The sequence below is a fragment of the Selaginella moellendorffii genome, unplaced genomic scaffold (genome assembly GCF_000143415.4).
Source record: "Selaginella moellendorffii unplaced genomic scaffold, v1.0 SELMOscaffold_48, whole genome shotgun sequence".
Lineage (NCBI taxonomy): Eukaryota > Viridiplantae > Streptophyta > Lycopodiopsida > Selaginellales > Selaginellaceae > Selaginella > Selaginella moellendorffii.
Window position 1 is genome coordinate 1299897 of NW_003314309.1, and position 5385 is coordinate 1305281.

Here is a 5385-nt window from a genome sequence, read left to right on the forward strand (position 1 = left end):
TCACTTTAACTTTGGACTCCTTAGTATTCATATTATTATTTATCATATAGGTATAACATTCCTCAGTTATGTTGGCCTCTCTTTTGCCACACTACCCTTGGAATCCTCCCCCTACTATTACGCAAGGACTTACTAAACCTTCAAAGATGATTGTTTTGGTCTTTCACCCTTGGACTCAATCTCGAATTCATACTCAAACTTAAACTTAAACTTAGACTTGGACTTAGTTTTGAATGATCTTGGACTCAGTCTCGAACTTGGTATTGGTCTCAGACTTGATCTTAACACTTCTATGACATTTGTCATGTGTTCAACATTCTTTTGTCCCTTTCTAGAGATTCATTTATCAATCACTTTATACTCATTCTTCAAGCACTTCTTTGGGAATTCCACTCCCACTCTTGACTTTCTAAGTTGGAACTTTTTGTCCAAATGTGTTATGTTCATTGGACTTTTGCTTTGACCACTTCTATATGGCTCATTTTCAGCTCCACTTTGGAACTTATAAATTTGTGTCTTACAATTACAAGGACATAAAAAAATCTTTTCATTTTAAAATGATACTAGCAAGTTTTACAAATGGTGCCAAGAGAACTAGAGAATCACAATGTCTATGACGCTGGCAAATTGGGATAGAATAAGATTGTTTTTTTCCAATGAATCTTGACAATAGGGATGATAATGGAAGAGACATGGCAACTCCATCAAGAGCTCAATCATTTCTACAACAATGTTCTCATTGATGTATATTTTAAGAAAATCTTACCTGTGGCTATAAGCTCATAGGCACTAGCAAAAGGTGGATTTGCTTGTTAGCAATTCAATCAAGTTTTACAATTAGAGTTTGATGGTGGTGGTGTGATTCTTATTGGGCACGCTCTTGAATGCGAGATTTAAATAGAATATTCTATTACACCCTTTAAAACCCTAATCTATATAAACCCTAGTTTTGCCATTAATAAAGCACCCACAAGACAAGTGAATGTGATTATAAGTATCGAAAGTTATCTGTTGGCAAGTCCTTTCAAATATTTTTTCTTTACTACCATAATGGCAAAAGGTTGGTATTATTGGTTCCCTTTTCAGCTCTTTTTGCTCAAGTGTTAGTAAATTGGGCTTAGCATTTATACTTAGCCAAATGAACAAAAGGTAGGAACTCTTATATGTTTTTTGTTGAGCATACTCGGCCTGGTTTTTAGTTTTCTTTTGCTTTGTTTTGTATTGGCTTGACTATTGAGACTAGTCCCTCAATATCACCATATGATAGCTTACCATGTCTGCTAAACACCTTCATTATTATGCCCCATGTGTTAATCCCGTTTGGTCTTATAGCTGTTTGTGGAATGTGTTTAGATTTGTTAATTAGACATATTTATAGAGTGTAGAGATTATCTTGGACACAATGGTGTTTTTTCCGTGTCCAAATTTGCAATTTAACACCTATCCATATTTAGTAAATTTTCATTATTATTCTAGAGACTAATTCCTGAGACTAGAGTGAAAGCCCAAAGCGTGTCTTTTCAAAGGGGGGCATAGTCTAGCTTGTGCTTACATGCTTGTCTTTGTTTTATATCCAGCTTGGGTCTAAGCTTAAATTCCATACCATACTAGCTGGTGGAGTAGCCATATCCTCGCATTATACCACTAGTATGCTGAAATAGTGCTAAACTTTGTTTGGCTCTATTTTGCATGTTGGTCATAATATTAGGATGTTAGGCATTCTAGAACAATTTTTATATCGCTTTGTCCTCCTATCCCTTCACTCATTGGGTTGTATGCTTGAGAGTCATGTTGTGCTTTACTTCCTTCGCTTTTTGGCTCTATCCTTAGGAGTTTGGCTCCGTCCCTTCATTCAATGGCCTAAGGTTGGCATATGACACATGGCACATAAAGGGTTTAAGTTCTACTTTGTAGGGGGGATTGGAGAACAATTAGATGGTCATAAATTCCTCTTGAGTGGACTCTAAAGTAGTGTTTTAATAAGATTTGAGTGAGTACAAATTAACTTAATATAAAAAATAAAATTTTAGAGAAAAAAAATTAGTAATTAGTGAATTTTTTGTTTCTATTTATATTTAAATATATTAATTATAACACTTTGTTTTACTTGACCATATTTGAATTAAAGGTTTATCATCTTGATATAAAACTAAATTACAATCTAGCTGTAAAATAAATATTGATGGTTTTACACAATTAAGTTTGTTACAATAAGTTCCAGTTGCATATAATGGTTTCAAATCAAATGCTGAATACAAAACAAAATTTCCATCTTCTTGCAATCTGAATTTACAATCAAAACTTTCTCCATATGTATTAGTATTCCATAAAACTATATATTTGTAATAAAAAACACTATTACAATCGTGTTGGACTAAAAACAAATATGCTTTATAAAAATGTGCTAAAAATTCACTAGCATTAAGTGTGGCCAAATATAAACCTTTATATCCACTAAATAATCTATTTTTTAAGAAATTACAAAATTTATATGGAAATGAAAGAGAAGTAATATTATCATGAGGAGTTATTCTATGAGTATATCCTCGTACTTGATATAATATTAAAAAAATACCAATATCATGTTCAACAATAATACTTGTAAAATATGATGCTCTTGAATTTCTAATAGAAAAATAAATTTCTCTAGCAACACCTAATATTAGCTGTCTAGTATTATGATTGTTAATTTGACGAATATTATTATTGTTCACTGGACAATTTAAACTAGCAGATATAATGACAAATAAAATATCTATTGTAAATGTTCCTGAAACATAGGATGTATAAAATGCAGAACCTTCTGGTGTAGTTCCACCTAAAGGTAATGATTCAGTTATAAAATGAAAAAAACTAAGAATTAATGTATCCATATTTATTTGCTTTGGAATTGCTTCACTATTTCCATAATTATCATAATGAAATTCATTTTGAGTATAAGCTATATAAAAACATGAATAAAACATTAAGATAAAATATATAAATTTCATCAGGAAAAACTGATGAATGTTTTAGTTCTATAAAAACTCTATATATTAATAAATGAAGTTAAAGTTCCATTTTTAAATAAATAAATAAATAATTTAAAATTTAAAATATTTAAATCTTTGGGATAATCACTAGATTTAATTTTTTTTAATAATAAAATAGGTATATTAGTTTAAATTTAATGAACATTATTCGTTTATTCAAATTAGGCAATATTTGAGAGGTATGGGGTTGAACCTTGTTTTTTTATTAAATCATAATAATATAAAATAAATAAATTTATTAATAAATTAAAATAAATAAATTAAAACAATGAAATTTTTATACAATTAATGTAATCCTTATAAACCAACATCAAGTCTTGCATTTTGTACTTTGAAAGTGGACGATGATAGAAGTTATAATGCCATTATTATCCCACTTGTATACAGCCCAATTGTTCAATAAATTCCACTCAAATATGTGGAAAAATACTCATCAAATACTAATTCTTAAGCTTATGCCATAAGTAGTGATGCCTAGCAAAGACCAAAGCACTACTTCATAATGTCCAAATGCCCAGTCTGGGCATATGTTGTGATCATCAAAATCCACAACACCACACTCTATTCTTCTATCCCAACTAGTGAATGGTGGTAAAGATGGTGCTAAAATGCAATTGTGGCAACGTTGAGCCAAACACCTTGTTGGAACTACTCAAAGGTCTCTTTTACCTCAGCCATCAGCCATATGCCATTAGCAATAGCTTATATAACTCCCACCTTCACCAAATTACATATAAGATTGGAGCAGTGAGTGCCATCCTATCCTAGGGGCTGGATTTTGATGAGATAGAAGGTGATGGCATTCCATCTAAATCTAATGGCCCTTGGTAGATTATCATAAGTGGTTGAGATCTATACTATGTGCAGTATGTGAAGCTCCATAAGAAGAGATCTTGCTAATGAGACCTTATTTGCCTTCTTCCTTGATTTCCATCTATTTAAGCATATTTTAAAGTGGTATTTGAAAGCCTTTTAAACCTAACAAGGTACCTTAAAATAAAATTGGTAACACAAATTCATTTCCCTGCTAGCCCAAGGAAATCATTATAGTAAAATAAGATATTCACAACTAATGAAACTGGCTCAACCTATCGCGAATGTGATTTTGGGTATCGAAAGTTACCTATCAGCCAGTCCTTACGGACACTCTTACCTTACTGCCACAATGGCAGGAGGTTGGTATTGCTAGACCTTTTATTAGTCCCTCTTGTTCAAGTGTTAGTAAACTGGACTTTGCATCTGCACTTGGCCGGACGAGCATAAGGAAGGAATTCCTAAGTGTCTATTTAGCCAAGCATACTTGGCCCGGCTTGTTAGTTCTCTTTTGCTCTGTCTTGCATTGGCTTGACAAGAACCCTTGTGTATTGAGACTAATCCCTCAATATCGCTAGATGATAGCTTACCATGTTTGCCAAACACCCTTGCTATTATACCCTTTGTGTTAGTCTCATTTCGGTCCTAAATGCTATTTATGGAAAGTGTCTAAATCTGCTCATTTGACATATCTATGGAATGTAGAGATCAGCCTGAACACAATGGTGTTTGTCCCGTGTCCAAATTCGCAATCTAGCGCCATTCCATATTTAGTAAGTTTCGAGCTTGTCCCAAAGACTAACTCCTGGTACTAAGGGTAGGCTTGGGGTGAAAGCCCAAAGCGTGTGTTCCTCAAGGGGGGGGGGGGGGGGGGGGTTTGGGGGGTTTGGGGGGTTTGGGGGGTTCCAAATGTATAGTGGGTAGGTTGGGCATGGCTGACCAACCTAAGGTATAGTCTAACTCCCGCTTGCGTGCCTGTCCTTGTTCTGCGTCCGGCTTAGGTCTAAGCCCAAGTTCCATTCCATGCTAGCTGGTGGAGTACCCATGTCCTCGCGTTAGGCCATCGATATGCCGAAATAGTGCCAGACTCCGTTTGGCTCCATTTTGCGTGCTGGTCCTGGCAATGGGATGCTGGTTGCTCTAGGACTATTCCAAGTCGCTCCGGGCTCCTGTCCCTTCGCTCCTTGGGCTGTATACTCGGGAGTTGCTCCGTGGTCCGGTTCCGTCACTCCTTGGCTCCATGCTTGGGAGTTTGGCACCGTTCCTTCGTTCAGTGGCCCAAGGCCCTGAACCTCGGGTTCCGCACCACTGTCCTTTGAACACGTGGCATATGACACATGGCATATGTCACGTGGCATAAAAAGGGTTTAGGTTCCGCTTTGTGGTATTATCCTATGGTAAACCACCATAGGATAAAGGGTCAAAACCATGCGCTACACAACCATATAATTGATTTTATGGTTCTAGAGTGATTGTGTTGTGGTAAGTGAGAAACATTACAAAGCAACACTTGCATATAAGTAAGTAATCGGTGCGCAAT